Source organism: Porites lutea, chromosome 1, assembly GCF_958299795.1.
Source record: "Porites lutea chromosome 1, jaPorLute2.1, whole genome shotgun sequence".
Classification (NCBI taxonomy): domain Eukaryota; kingdom Metazoa; phylum Cnidaria; class Anthozoa; order Scleractinia; family Poritidae; genus Porites; species Porites lutea.
This window is the reverse complement of record NC_133201.1, coordinates 13452483-13469270: the sequence shown is the minus strand read 5'-3', so window position 1 is coordinate 13469270 and position 16788 is coordinate 13452483. Positions and strand designations below refer to the sequence as shown.

The 16788-nt window shown below is 42.6% G+C and overlaps 1 pseudogene; it reads left to right on the top strand.

The window, feature by feature from the left end:
• The first annotated feature begins 7535 nt into the window (after positions 1-7535).
• On the top strand, positions 7536-9692 carry LOC140951356 (uncharacterized; annotated as a pseudogene).
• Positions 9693-16788: the final 7096 nt, after the last annotated feature.

Genomic DNA, 16788 nt, shown 5'->3' with positions numbered 1-16788 from the left:
CCTGTCCAAAACAGCGTGCGCGACTGTAAGTTTATTTAAATTGGCTTGTTAGGTCAAAAGCATGGACAAATCTTCAAATTTGCTTTTTTTGTGCAAAGCAGTGTGCGCAACTACGAATTGCTAGAAATTAGCATCTTTTGTCAAATCATGAAGAAAACAACAACCTGACAAAAAATTCTTACCGTTTGACCTAAAGCTTGTGGGAAAAAACGCCGCGCAGGTGTAAATTTACATAAATTACCTTGATAGGTCACAAACGTGCAGATAACTTTGAATTAGCCATACTTGTGCAAAACAGTATGCGCAACTACGAATTGCTTAAAATTATTGTCTTTTCTTAAAAAAGTAAAGAAAATAACAACTTCACATAATATTCTCGCCGTTTGACCTGAAGCTTGCGCGCCAAAGTGCGCACAACTGTAAATTTACCTAAATTAGTGTGTGTGGTTTATGATATCCAAGGAAAATCGATTTGCTGCTTAAAATTAGCGTCAAAAACCTTCGGCGCAACTGTGGTTTGGCTTGAAATGTGCGCCTTCTGTTAAAGGGCTATAACTTGTCCAAAACAGCGTGCGCGACTGTAAGTTTATTTAAATTGGCTTGTTAGGTCAAAAACAGGGACACATCTTCAAATTTGCTTTTCTTGTGCAAAACAGTATGCGCAACTACGAATTGCTTAAAATTATTGTCTTTTGTTAAAAAGGTTAAGAAAATAACAACCTGACAAAACATTCTCACTGTTTGACCTGAACCTTGCGCGCCAAAGGGCGCGCAACTGTAAATTTACTTAAATTAGTGTGTGTGGTCTATGATATGCAAGGAAAATCGATTTGCTGTTTTAGATAAAACTTTTGCAAAACAGCGTGCGCAACTGTGCTGTTGTTTAAACTGGCCCGAAATCACACTGCGCAACTGTCGTGTTGCTTGAAATGCGCGACTATTGATAAAAGGCAAGAAATTGTTCAAAACAGAGCGCGGAACTGTAAATTTACTTAAATGGGCTCATTATTAGGTCAGAAATGTGCAGACATCTTGAAGCTTCCTCTTTTGTGTAAGTTTTCCTAAATTTGCTTGTTAGGTCAGAAACGTTGAAACATCTTCAAATTTGCATATTTGTGCAAAACACTTCGCGCAACAAGGAATTGCTAGAAATTAGCGTCTCTTCTCAAAAACGAGAAGAAAGCAACAATCTGGCAAAATATTCTTACTGTTTAACCTATACCTTGTGCGAAAAAGGGCGCGCAACTGTAAATTTACCTAAATTAGTTTTTGTGATCAATAATATCAAACGCACTTCGATTTGCTGTTTTAGATGAAGCTTGTGCAAAACACTCTGCGCAACTGTGGCTTTGCCTAAAATTTGAGTCAAAGACCCTCGGCGCAACTGTCGTTTGGCTTGAAATGTGCGCCTTGTGTTGAAAAGCTATAACTTGTCCAAAACATTGTGCGCGACTGTAAGTTTATTTAAATTGGCTTGTTAGGTCAAAAGCATGGTTAAATCTTCAAATTTGTTTTTTTTGTGCAAAGCAGTGTGCGCAACTACGAATTGCTAAAAAATAAGCATCTTTTGTCAAGAACATGAAGAAAAAAAAACCTGGCAAAAAATTCTTACCGTTTGACCTAAAGCTTGTGGGAAAAAACGGCGCGCAAGTGTAAATTTACATAAATTGCCTTGATAGGTCACAAACGTGCAGATAACTTTGAATTAGCCATACTTGTGCAAAACAGTATGCGCCACTAGGAATTGCTAAAAATTATTGTCTTTTGTTAAAAAGGTAAAGAAAATAACAACCTGACAAAATATTCTCACTGTTTTACCTGAACCTTGCGCGCCGAAGGGCGCGCATTTCTAAATTTACCTAAATTAGTGTGTGTGGTCTATGATATCCAAGGAAAATCGATTTGCTGTTTTAGATAAAACTTTTGCAAAACAGCGTGCGCAACTGTGCTGTCGTTTCAAATTGGCCCCAAATCACACTGCCAACTGTTGTTTTGCTTCAAATTGGCCCTTGTTGTTAAAACGCTAAAGCTTGTGCAAAACACCGTGCGCAACTGTATTGTTGGTCGAAATTGACGTCAAAACAATCTGCGCGACTGCTTGAAATTTGTGCCTTTTGCTACAAAGCTACATAGTTTAAAACCTAACGCGCAATTGTAAATTCCCTTAAATTGAGTTGTTAGGTCAGAAACGTGCAGAAATTTTTAAAGCACACTGCGAAAACCACACTGCGCAACTGTCGATTTGCCTCAAATTTGCGCCTCTAGTTAGAAAGCTAAACCTTGTGGTCGAAATTGGCTTCAAAACACTCTGCGCAACTTTCGTTTTGCTTAAAATTGGCGACTTTTTTTAGAAAGGTAAAAATTGTTCAAAACAACGCGCACAACTGTAAATTTAACTAAATAGGCTTGTTAGGACAGAAACGTGCAGACATCTCGATATTTGCCAATATTGTGTAAAGTTTCCTAAATTGTCTTGTTAGGTCAGAAACGTGGAGACATCTTCAAATTTGCCAGATTTGTATAAAACAGTGTGTGCAAATCCGAAATGCTAAAAATTTGCGTCTTTTGTCAGAAACCTAAAGAAAACAACAACCTGAAAAAGTATTCTCACTGTGTAACGTAACGCTTGTGCGAAAAATGGTGCGCATCTGTAAATTTACCTACATTGGTTTGTGTGGTGAATAATATCCAAGGAACTTCGGTTTGCTGTTTTAGATCAAACTATTGCAAAACAGCGTGCGTCAATTTACTCTTTGCAACTGTAGTTTTGCTTCAAATGGGCAACTTTTGTTAAAAATCAAGAAATTGTTCACGACAACGCACGCAACTGTAAATTTACTTAAATGGGCTTGTTAGGTCAGAAACGTGCAGACATCTTGAAATTTGCCATTTTTGTGTAAGTTTTCGTAAATTGGCTTGTTAGGTCAGAAACGTGGAGACATCTTCAAATTTGCGATATTTGTGCCAAACAGTGTGCGCAACAACAAAATGCTAGAAATTGGAGTCTTTAGTGTAAAAGGAGAACAAAACAACAACCTGATAAAATATTCTCACAGTTTGACCTAAAGCTAGTTTAGGGAAAGGGAGCGCAACTGTAAATTAACCTAAATTGGTTTGTGTGGTCAATAATATCCAAGGAACTTCGATTTGCTGTTTAACATAAAACTTGTGCGAAACACCCTACGCAACTGTGGTATTGCTTTAAATTGGTGTCAAAACGCTCTGTTGCAACTGTCGTTTGGCTTGAAATTTGCGCCTTGTGTTAAAAAGCTAAAAGTAGTTCAAAAAAGAGCGCGCAACTGTAAATTTATTTGAATTGGCTTCTTAGGTCAGAAACATACAGACATCTTGAAATTTCCTATTTTTGTCCAAAATGGTGTGCGCAACTACGAATCGATTAATATTATTCTCTTTTGTCAAAAACATGAAGAAATCAAACAACCTGACAAAAAATTCTTACCGTTGGACCTTAAGATTGTGCGAAAAAAAGCCGCGCAACTGTAAATTTACGTAAATTGCTTTGATAGTTCGAATACGTGCAGACATCTTCAAATTAGCCATTTTTGTGCAAAACAATGTGCGCAACTACGAATTACTGAAAATTATTCTCTTTTGTCAAAAGAGTGAAGAAAACAAAAACCTGACAAAATATTCTCACTGTTTAACCCAAAGCTTGCGCGAAAAACGGCGCGCAACTGTTAAGTTACCTTGTATGAAAAAGCTAAAATTTATGCAGAAAAGGATGCGCAAAAGTAAATTTCCTCTAAATTGCCTTGTTAGATCACTGTCGTTTTGCTTCAAATAGGCAACTTTTGTTAAAAATCAAGAAATTGTTCAAAAGAGCGCACGCAACCGTAAATTTACTTAAATGGGCTTGTTAGGTCAGAAACGTGCAGACATCTTGAAATTTGCCATTTTTGTGTAAGTTTTCGTAAATTGGCTTGTTAGGTCAGAAACGTAGAGATATCTTCAAATTTGCGATATTTGTGCAAAACAGTGTGCGCAACAACGAAATGCTAGAAATTGGAGTCTTAAGTGTAAAAGGAGAACAAAACAACAACCTGACAAAATATTCTCACAGTTTGACCTAATGCTTGTGTAGAAAGAGGAAGCACATCTGTAAATTTACCTAAATTGGTTTGTGTGGTCAATAATATCTAAGGAACTTCGATTTACTCTTTAAGAGAAAACTTGTGCGAAACATTCTGCGCAACTGTGGTTTTGCTTAAAATTAGCGTCAAAAACCCTCGGCGCAACTGCCGTTTGGCTTGAAATTTGCGCCTTGTTTTAAAAAGCTATAACTTGTGCAAAACAGCGTGCGCGACTGTAAATTTATTTCAATTGGCTTGTTAGGTCAAAAACATTGACACATCTTCAAATTTGCTTTTTTTGGGCAAAGCAGTGTGCGAAACTACGAATTGCTCGAAATTAGCATCTTTTGTCAAAAACATAAGGAAAACAACAACCTGGCAAATTATTCTTACCGTTTGACCTAAAGCTTGTGGGAAAAAACACCGCGCAAGTGTAAATTTACATAAAGGAATTTATTTGCCTGCAAATAAAAATGTTTATGTCACCTAGTCACGCAATTATTTATGTTAGTTTGCTTAGAGGGGCACTTATTACTAGTCACACATTCACCTTTAACATAGGTAATCGGCAGGGAAGAACTGTGAGCAGGGTCGAATTTGACACAAAATAGTCAAGTATTGATCACACGATTATCACGAGATCAATCGGAAAATTACTAGCCGGGAAATCACTAGCTGGTAAATTACTTGCCGGAATATTACTTGCTGTAAAACTACTAGTCACGAGCTCGTTCAGAAAAGTACTGAGCCTCGACGTCATTTAAGGTTAGGGTATAAGACAAGCTGTGTTCGCTGAAGTCTTCGTCTTGGTCTCCAGACGTATCAAGCTTTGCGAATTTGACAGCCGCCTACCTCCATCCTTCACTTCCAGAGTTGAGTATATCTTTCTTGTTGCTTTTTAAGTTAGTCATGTCTCCTAAACCCCATGTTCTCATTATGGGCCACTCCTTTGTCCGTCGTTTTGAATTATTTTTGTCTAAAGGCGTAGACGCAAGGGTACGACGGGATCTTAACTTGTCCCGTTCCGCGGACATAAATTTTCTCGGAGTTGGCGGTCGCACTGTCGACAAGCTATCTAAATTTGATCTACATTTAGTAAGGCGCCTGCAACCCCAAATTGTGATTTTGGAGATAGGTTCCAACGACCTTTCCCCACCGGACGCTAGGCCCGAGGTGGTTGGTTCGAAGATCGAGACCCTCGTTCAGCGTTTACACGCTGAATGTCGAGTTGAAACAATAGTAGTTTCTCAGACCATTAACCGCGCTGCTGGTTTGAGGGATCCACCCTCCTTCACCGATCGTGTGGCCCTTCTCAACCAATATTTCAGCGTGGTGCTGGAGACCCTACCTTTTGCTGTTTTCTGGCGTCACAAAGGACTTCGACAACCCACCGTTCGCATCTTATGCAGAGACGGGGTACACCTTAATGCCAAAGGGCAATATGCTCTCTATCGGAGTTACAGGGGCGCTATTCTATCCGCTATTAAGCTCAGTTGCCTTTCCGCGGCGGGTCACGCTCCCAGCTTAAATTAGGTCCTTTTTTACACCCACATTTTCTTTTGTCTTACATGTCTAAATAGACTGTTTCTATATGTTTACTGAGAACTCTATGAGTTCCCAAGCTTTGCGGCACATAAGCATGTTCCTTGCGGCAGCTATCATTATTTGGGCTTGCCAAACATGTTGCCGTTTTTCTTATATATTACGGTTCGCTGGAACCGTTCTTTCTATTATTAATTTTTATTTAATTTTATTTACTTTTCGTTTTTCTTCTGTTTTGTTACGTGATCAAAAGTGGGGTATGGACCTGCTGGGCATAAGCGGTTTCTTTAAGCCATCGCGCACATACCCGCAATTTTTCTGGTTCGCATCCACGGGTTACTTTCCTTGCTACACATAAGCTGTTTTTGTTTTCCAGTCAATATGATGACTTGTCGGCAATCTCGTGCTGCCCCTACCGTACCTCCTGTACCACGCCCACAGAAGCGTGCTGCCCCGTCCACGCGAGAATCTCACAAAGCAAAGAGGTCAAAATCAGCTGCCCGGGCCACAGTTTCTAATACGGACAGCCGTCCACCCGCCTCGGAACATCCCTCCCAATTGGTCACTGTTCCAATTGCCGGCAACGACGCAGCCCCTGCCCCGGTGGACATCGCTGCCATAGTCTCAGAAGCCGTGCTAGGAGGACTTCAAGCAGCCGGCATACTCCCTCAAGCTCAGAAGGAGCCAGATGGTTCGAACGCCACTCCGGCTGCTGCTGTACAGGGGTCAGTAGCGGCCGTAATCCAGGACATTACCGGTGAGAGACCTCCTCCTACGAACCCGTCGACTATAAGTACCAGCCCGCTATCAATAAATAGCATAGCTCAGTCTAATGACCGGCCCCAGCTGATTCATGAACAAATCGCTGTACCTCTCGCCTTCAGGGTGTCTGATAAAATTCAATCAAAAATTTGGGCAAAAGAGTATATTGATTTAGGAACCCTATTGCAAATAGCATCCCCAAACCAGTCACAGTACAATTTTGTTGTTCAAACGCAACACTCTTCAGATCGGCCGGTCATTAGCCTCGAGCCAGCACAGAAGCCTAAGAGAATTGCCAATATAGACCAATGGATATCAGCCTTTCAAACATTTGTAGCTATTTATACGGTCCGATCACCGACCGACGCCCCAGCTTTAATGAAATATTCCGAGACAGTGCGGGACCTAGCGGCTAAGAACGCCCATTGGCGTTATTACGATGAAAACTTTCGCTTTTTGAGGCAAAAAACTCTTTTCCCCTGGGACCAGATCCATTGGGAACTGTGGTTGCAGGCGCACCACATGCAAAAGTCCCCTACGGTAGTTTCCTCGGACTCACGCAACAGGCCTACCAGGTCGCCCTTTCCGTCCGGCTATTGCTGGAGATTTCACAGAGGGGAAAAGTGTTCCGGCTGTAACTTTAAACACGACTGCTTTCGATGTGGATCTCATCATCCGGCCAACCAATGCCACTTTCCCAAGCAACAGGCAAACTCCACCAAAGCTGTACTCCGACCGAAATCCACAGCAGTCACCGCAAATAACTCAGCCCCTACCTCCCGCACTGTCTCGTCCATTGGCAACGCCAATCAAAATAGATAAATTACAGGCCTATCTGGAGGGCTACCCTCCTCGATCTCGGCAATACCTCATCGAAGGTTTCCGTTTTGGTTTTTCTATTGATTATGTTGGTCATCGCAGTAATTTTGTATCCAAAAATCTTTTGTCAGCCACCACTAATCCTAAGGCGGTAGACGAAAAATTAGCTAAAGAAATTCAGTTAGGAAGAATAGTTGGTCCTTTCGATGGACAGCCCTTTCCAGTCTTTCATGTTTCTCCTTTAGGCTTGATTCCTAAAAAGGTGCCGGGGGAACTCCGCCTAATTCATCACTTGTCCTTTCCAGAGGGGAAGTCAATTAATTCCCATATCCCGCAAATTGCTTCCAGCGTCCACTACGCTAATATTGACGATGCCATCAGGCTAATTCGACGCACAGGCAGGGGCTGTGCGCTAGCGAAGACCGATATCAAAAATGCTTTTCGGCTGATTCCGGTCAGCCCCTCTGATTACAATTTGCTGGGGATTTGCTGGCGTGATCGATTCTATGTTGATAGAAATCTTGCTATGGGGCTTTCCAGTTCTTGCAAAATATTTGAGTGTTTCAGTTCCGGTCTGGAATGGATTGCTCGCTTTAGGTTACATATACCCGGTATATTACATTTGTTAGATGACTTTCTGATCGTCAGCAAATTGCTTGCATCGTGCGCTAATGATCTGCAAGTTTTTCTCAAAACTTGTGATGAATTGGGCGTTCCAATGGCTCCCGAGAAAACAGTAGGCCCTAGCTTCGTGTTGTCATTTGCGGGTATTGAGCTTGATACACAGAACATGGAAGCACGGCTCCCTAGCGACAAACTTACTAAATGTCGTGCCTCTATTCAACACTTCCTTCGTCGGAAAAAGATAACTTTAAGAGAACTGCAATCCTTAATTGGTCTTCTCAATTTTACTTGTTCTGTCATAGTGCCCGGTCGAACTTTTTTACGCCGTTTAATTAACTTGACAGTCGGGGTTAAACGCCCTCGATATTTTATTCGTCTAAATCGGGAAACAAAATCTGACCTTAAATTATGGCTTAACTTTTTAGAATCATACAATGGCAAGTCTTTCTTTTTAGACTATAATTGGCTCTTGTCAGCCAAACTACATCTTTACACTGATGCAGCAGGTTCTTTAGGTTACGGTGCAGTTTTCGGCTCGCATTGGCTTTATGGTCAATGGCCTTCAAACTGGCTACGTCGTAACATTATAGTGCTAGAGATGTTTCCGATCGTTATAAGTCTTTCAATATGGGCGTCAGAACTGGCCAACAAATGCGTCCTTTTTCACACGGATAATCTAGGTCTAGTTGACGTTATTAACAAGAAAACTACGAAAGATAACAAGCTCATCGTCCTCTTGCCTGAACTAGTTTTACAATGTTTGAAACATAATATTTTATTTCGGGCGGTCCACGTGCCTGGGGTGCTAAATGTCAAGGCTGACGCTTTATCGCGCTTACAGGTCACGAAATTCAAGTCCCTGGGACAGGGCATGGACCACGAACAAACCTTAGTTCCACCTCATCTTCTACCGGAGAGCTGGCTTCTGTAGCACAAACACTTCTGTCTGCTAGTCTCACTAAGTGTTCCAAGGACGCTTACAAGCGCTCATGGAGCTTATTCACGAGATGGGCTCAGTCCTTTTTAGGTAACGAAGTCTTATGCTTACCTTTACAGCCCGCGATTATAGTACTATTTGTTTCACATCTTTATTCGCATAATTATGCTTCCTCCACTGTAACTAGTTATTTATCTGCTATCGGCTATGCCCACAAGTTAGCAGGTGTGAATGATCCAACGGAAACTGCGATCATTCGTCAAATTCTTAAAGGTTATCGCAAGTTAGCACCGGTACGTGATGTACGTCTTCCTATTACACTACCAATCTTGCGGCAGCTTGTTGCCTCATTTCAGCACACTACAGAGTCAGCCTACCAGTTTAGGATGTTTTCAGCTATGTGCTATATAGCCTTTTTTGCATTTTTACGTATCGGCGAGATAACAGTTAACGGAAGTGATCAGAGTAATCTGATTAGGCTTAATCAGCTTTCACGTTTAATGACGACCCAAGGGCAGGTCGTAGCTCTTCAACTGACAATTTATAAATATAAGCACAGTACTAATGGGCGCCCATTTGTTATTGACATCTTTCAAGAAGAATCTGGTTGCCCGGTCAAAGCTGTCTTAGCATTTATTTCTGTTAGAGGGGGCACCAGTGGCCCCCTGTTTTGCTGGCCGGGCGGGGAGCCAATAAAAAGATCGATTTTTGTGGAACAACTTAATAGGGCTCTTAGATTTTGTAATCTTGACCCTACCTTGTACAAAGCACACAGTTTTCGCATAGGTGCAGCCACTTGGGCTGCTGCTAAAGGTCTTTCTGACGCACAAATTCGCCAGTTAGGACGATGGAAGTCCAATGCATTTTTAAGCTATATTCGTACACCTAGTATATCAACACATGCGGCTAGTTCATGAGTAATCTGTCCTCAAGCAGGTGCTGAGGAACTGTTTACTCTTCGGCTTTTTCTGGGTCATCCGTCTTCGGGTTGGGCGAGCCTCCCTACAGGAGGCTTGTGGCCTTTTTTCTCCGCCTTCACCTTGCCAGAGCGTAAAAAATCAAATAATCATAGCTAATTGAATTTGTTTGAAGATGTTATATTTAATCAATAAATCGGCCATCTTGCGTGGCCAAAATTATACCCAAACACATCGTTGTCCCTTATTTCTTTAAGCGCTCTTGCAAACATAGCTCGACTGATGACCCCAGAATTTAGCCAAAGGTTCTCTTTATAATAAGGGTATAAAGGACAAGCGGGCAAGGAGGCATAAAGGAATTTATTTGCCTGCAAATAAAAATGTTTATGTCACCTAGTCACGCAATTATTTATGTTAGTTTGCTTAGAGGGGCACTTATTACTAGTCACGCATTCACCTTTAACATAGGTAATCGGCAGGGAAGAACTGTGAGCAGGGTCGAATTTGACACAAAATAGTCAAGTATTGATCACACGATTATCACGAGATCAATCGGAAAATTACTAGCCGGGAAATCACTAGCTGGTAAATTACTTGCCGGAATATTACTTGCTGTAAAACTACTAGTCACGAGCTCGTTCGGAAAAGTACTGAGCCTCGACGTCATTTAAGGTTAGGGTATAAGACAAGCTGTGTTCGCTGAAGTCTTCGTCTTGGTCTCCAGACGTATCAAGCTTTGCGAATTTGACCCTCCTCCTCCCTTCCTCCGCCGCTTTCTTAATAGTCGTTTATTTACTCTGGGTGCCTTTTTTCTCCGCCTTCACCTTTGCCAGAGCGTAAAAAATCAAATAATCATAGCTAATTAAATTTGTTTGAAGATGTTATATTTAATCAATAAATCGGCCATCTTGCGTGGCCAAAATTATACCCAAACACATCGTTGTCCCTTATTTCTTTAAGCGCTCTTGCAAACATAGCTCGACTGATGACCCCAGAATTTAGCCAAAGGTTCTCTTTATAATAAGGGTATAAAGGACAAGCGGGCAAGGAGGCATAAATTGCGTTAATAGGTCACAAACGTGCAGATAACTTTAAATTAGCCATACTTGTGCAAAACAGTATGCGCAACTACGAATTGCTTAAAATTATTGTCTTTTGTTAAAAAGGTGAAGAAAATAACCTGACAAAATATTCTCCTTGTTTGACCTGAACCTTGCGCGCCAAACGGGGCGCAACTCTAAATTTACCTAAATTAGTGTGTGTGGTCTATAATATCCAAGGAAAATCGATTTGCTGTTTTAGATAAGACTTTTGCAAAACAGCGTGCACAACTGTGCTGTTGTTTGAAACTGGCCGCAAATCACACTGCGCAACTGTCGTGTGGCTTGAAATGGGCGACTATTGCTAAAAAGCAAGAAATTGTTCAAAACAGAGCGCGCAACTGTAAATTTACTTAAATGGGCTTATTAGGTCAGAAACGTGCAGACATCTTGAAATTTCCCATTTTGTGTAAATTTTTTCTAAATTTGCTTGTTAGGACAGAAACGTGGAGACATCTTCAAATTTGCCGTATTTGTGCAAAACAGTGTGCGCAACAAGGAAATACTAGAAATTAGCGTTTTTTCTCAAAAACGAGAAGAAAGCAACAATCTGGCAAAACATTCTTACTGTTTAACCTATACTTTGTGCGAAAAAGGGCGTGCAACTGTATATTTACCTAAATGACCCATTATTGACTCGGCGCGATAATGGGTTTTATGATGAGGCGGGGCATTATCTTATCTTTAAGTGCAAGCTGCAGAGGTGGATAGTCAAGATAACGATAGTTGGCTAGGCACCACACACAGAGCGGGCTATAAATTCGTGAGCTTCGCTATCGCTCGCCCCTTTTTCTGCCAACGCCGATCGTGAGCTGTTTAGCTTTTCAATAGTGAACTTATTTCTTTCTCCGAAGGAACAAGCCAACAAACAATCAGGCAAGTGCAATTTTTCCCCCACCCCTGTTTGTTTTTTGTATTCAGGTAGCTTTTCATTTTATTTATTTATTTTTTTTCCTTTTTCTTGTTGGGGTGCCCTAGCTGAGGACTCTGTTTTTCCTTAGCGCCCGCTAATTTTCCAAAAATTTTCTTTAACCTCATGGCTAAACAGCGCGTATTAATAATAGGGCACTCCTTTGTTCATCGTCTTAAGGCGTTTGTGCAGAAAAAGAGTCACATGCAGGCTTTTAGCAGCCTTAGGGGTATGGCAGATATTTATTTTCATGGAGTTGGCGGCCGCAGGATAGCAAAATTTCGTAAATTCGACTTTAATGTGGTGCGCCAACTGATCCCAGATGTGATTATTTTGGAGCTCGGCTCCAACGATCTGGTGGAGCTCTCGCCGCAGACAGTGGGTTCAGAACTGGAAAGTTTAGTTCGGGAACTGTACGAGATTGACTCTGTTCAATTTGTTGTCGTGGGGCAAGTTCTCCGCAGGCATACACCGAACTCGGTCGAGTATAATTGTAAGGTAGGCAAGCTTCACCAATATCTTAAGGTTGTCCTAGAGCCGTTGCCTTTTTGTTATTACTGGGGGCATAGGGGTTTCTGGAAATCCAAAAGCGAACTCTTCTTACCCGATGGAGTCCATCTTAACAATTTAGGTAACTATAAATTTATGCGCAGCATTCGAGGGGCGGTTTTGCAGGCCTTAAAGTTAGTGGGTGCGTCCACAGTTTAGTCAATGCTGTGCCCTGTAGTGGCCAGTTCGATATTTAAATGGCGATGTTATAATACATTTATGAGATGCTGTGTCACATGTACATTTACAACTTTGCAGGCTATATTATATGTCATCAGGCATTTTAAATGCATTCTTGTGGCATGTTTTGTACTTGACATTTATGGCTATTTTGGTGTGTTACTCTCCTGGCGGCTATTGTTTACCACATTAGTGTGCCCAACTGACTAAAGCCATTATAGGACAAATGTCCTTTTTACGATGTGTCGGATTATTTTTTGTCATTATGTTGCCTGCTCTTGATTTGCACTTGACATTCTTTGGCTTCCGTTTTTTACATGGAGCCTCGTTGGAGCGTGTTTAGCCCAACTCTCCTACGCCATTGTGGAATGTCTCGGATGTCTTTTTCGTCACTTAGACGCGTTTCCGTTTCAATTTACAATCGCCATGGGTTCAATGAAAGCCCGCCAAAAACCAAGGAACACACCCACTAAGTTTGAGGGTATCACAATATTTTTAATTTTTGTTGGAGTAATATAGTGTACATTTTTCATAAGACTGCCTCCTAAACGAGCCTCACAGCGCCAGGCAGCAAAAAGACCAGCCCCTGCAGTCGCACCAAAACAACGCCGGGCAGAAAGTCGCCCTAATTCCACGGCCCTGCCGGAGAGCTCAGCACAGCCACCGGAGTCCTCCTCGCAATTAAGCCCCACCGAGCTTGGGGCAATAATTTCACAAGCTATCTCGGGCGCGATGCAGTCAGTCGGCATCGTCCAAACAAACCTTGCTCCCGCGGAAAGGAATTCAAGAACGAACACCCAGCCCACGCCCCAGCCCACCGTGGTTGAGGACGCCACATCAAAGGAAATCGAGGCATTGACGAACACCGTGGCTCCTGGTAGGCTAACTTTTCCGACTGAGAAACCAGAAGAAACGTTTGGAGCGTCACTTTCGACCTCGAATCTCGGGTCTCAGATCGTGTCAAGGCAAAGATTTGGGGGAACAAATATGTAGATTTTGGGTCACTCCTCACGGTGTCCCCGGACGAGTCAAAGTATCGTATATCTGTCACGGATGATCACGATCACCCTAGTCTTTGCCTTGAGCACGTTAAAACAAAGCGGCGTAGCTTAACTATCGACCAATGGCTGACCGCGTTTAATGTATTCGTAGCTGTTTATACAATTAAGACTCCTAATGCGATAAGCTCCCTAATGAAGTATTGTGAGGTGGTTCGGGACATCGCAGCAAAGCAAGGTAATTGGCGTTATTATGACGAACAATTCCGATTTCTTCGTCAATCAAAACCGGACAGATACCCTTGGGACAACGTAGCTTGGGAATTGTGGCATCAGGCCTTACATAGCTCTCTTACCACCTCTCGGCCAAACTCTAACAATGATTTTCGAACCCGTCGGCCCAACCAGCGTCCCTTTCAGTCTTTTCCCAAGGGAGTGTGTTGGCGGTTTCATGCCGGACAATTCTGCAGGGGATGCAATTTCAAACACTCCTGCTTCAAATGCGGATCTGTCCACCCAGCGTCCCAATGTACCGCTGCCAGATCTAACACAAACAACCGTCCAGCACCAATCCTGCCCTCCGGGAGTGACAGTCAGGGACGAGCTTCTGTTGAGCCGCGGGCCAACCCCGGTAAAGCCCGTCCAACTCGCGTTTTACCTTAGGGGTTATAATAACTCCATTTCCGACTATCTTATACAAGGCTTTGTTCACGGTTTTTCCATACGATATTTAGGTTCTTTAATTGCAATGCGATCCCAAAATCTTAAAAGTGCCAAGGACAATCCATTCGACGTACCACCTTTTGACCCCTTTAGGGTATCCCCCCTGGGCATTATTCCCAAAAAGTCTCCGGGCGAATTCAGGTTAATTCACCATCTCTCCTACCCGGCGGGGTCATCGGTTAATGATGGTATCCCTAAAGAGCTAGCCACCGTGAAATATGCAACCATTGATGATGCCATTCGTCTTATTAAATCGTTAGGGAAGGGCTGTTTTCTGGCGAAAACAGACATTAAATCAGCTTTCCGAATTATTCCCGTATCCCCCCACGATTTTCCGTTGCTCGGCATGGAATGGCAGGGAAAGTTCTATTTTGACAAATGCCTTCCCATGGGGTGCTCCTCGTCGTGTAATATATTTGAAACCTTCAGCACTGCGTTAGAATGGATCGCTATGAACAAACTAAACGCGTCGGCGTTCATACCTTTTTAGACGACTTTTTATTTATTGCGCCCTCTAACGAAAAATGTCAAGGAGACCTCAATAATTTTCTTACTGTTTGCCAACGTATAGGCATTCCGATCGCCAACGAAAAGACTATGGGGCCTGACAGAGCTTTACAATTTGCAGGCATCACGTTAGATACCGAATTGATGGAGACTCGCCTTCCTGAGGAAAAACTTGACAAATGCCTATCCCAGTTGAGCTACTTTTGCTCGCGTAAAAGCGTTACTTTAAAAGAGCTGCAGTCATTAATAGGGCTTCTCAATTTTGCCTGCTGTGTTGTGGTGCCCGGACGCGCTTTTCTCCGCCGTTTAATTGACTTGACAAGAGGCGTCCGGAAACCTACCCATCACGTTAGATTAACAAAGGAAAGTAAATATGATCTACAAGTTTGGCTCAATTTTTTGCGATCGTATAACGGCAAATCCTTTTCCTCGGCTCACGCTGGTACACTTCCAAAACCCTCAAATTATTTACGGACGTGGCGGGTTCTCTTGTTTATGCCGCGATATTTGGAAAGCACTGGTTTTTCGGGGAATGGGCTGCCGTTTGGAAAACATTTAACACCACTATCTTAGAGTTCTTTCCTATTGTCCTGGCAATCGAAATTTGGGGACCGCTTAGGCGCAACAAATGTATTGTTTTCTTCTCGGATAACCAAGCAGTGGGTGAAATAATCAATAAGCAAACTTCTAAGGACCGTTCAATCATGGTTCTACTCAGGCACTTTGTTCTTTCCACACTCAAATACAATATTTTGTTTCATGCTAAGCATATCGCTGGTTGCATTAACCGCGAAAGCGATACTTTATCTCGCCTACGGGTAGAGAAATTCAGATTACTAGCACCTTCCGCAGACCCACAACCGACGCCGGTTCCGGGGGGCCTACTACCCAACAACTGGCACATCACTTGACCGAGCTTCTGCACTCAGCCATTACGAAGGGATCACGTAGGACTTACGAACGAGCGTGGAAGACATATGTCGAGTTTTCCTCTGAATTTTGCGATTCTCGCCGCTCGTTGCTTCCAGTCTCCGTCAACAATTTAGCGTTGTTTATATCTTATCTTTCAGCGAAGAAGTTTGCATCCTCCACAATCTCGACATACGTCTCCGCGTTAAGTTACGTCCACAAACTTGGTAATTTCCCGGATCCCACCAAAAATTTTTTAGTGCAGAAGCTTTTAACGGCTCACAGTAAGCTTCACTCCTCACCGGATGTTCGGCTTCCCATCACACGCAGCGTGTTGCAGCACTTAGTGCTCGCCTTAAATCACCCCAATTCATCGGCATTTCAAAGATTGTTATATCAAACCATGTTTTTAGTAGCCTTCTACGGCTTTTTTCGTGTGGGTGAACTCACGGTCAAGGGCGCGAATTTGAAATCCCTATTACACGTGCAAGACCTCCATTTTCAATTTTCGAACAATGTCGTGACCTCGGCGACCATTGTCATAAAAGACTTTAAACACAACAACACCAGGCGCCCCTTTTCAGTGTTTTTGGAACGCGCTGAGGGATCTACGCTTTGCCCAGTGGCTTATTTACAACGCTATTTCTCTACAAGGGGTGCAACCCCGGGTCCCTTGTTTTGCTTTGCTGACGGATCTCCAGTTAAAACTAGCCAGTTTACGCAGCAGCTGCAACAAGCCTTGAATTTTTGTGGCCTTGATTCAACTTAATACAAATCTCACTCTTTCCGGATCGGCGCCGCCTCTCTAGCAGCTGGAAAAGGCTTATCGGATGCTCAAATTCGTCACCTTGGCCGTTGGAAATCCGACGCATTTAAACTATACATTCGTCAACCTACAGGAGTATCTAAGGATTAAGCTCGCCTTTCATTCATGGGCTGGGGCAACGCATATTTCTAGATTTTGCCTATTTTTTATTTTTATTTATTTATTTTTTATTTTATTTTAATTTTTAGTTTGTCTTAGTGACTCTGACACAGCTCAGACATGGGCTGGTTGTGTCTTTCTGCACGTAAGCTCGCCTTACAGTCAGGGGCTGGGGCAGCAATGACTTATAGATTAAACGTGTTTATTTCCGGTTTTTTCTGTTACATTCCAACTTTGACATATTATTATAACTAGCTTGGGGGCTTCGAAGCTCGCCTGTCAGACTTGGGCTGGG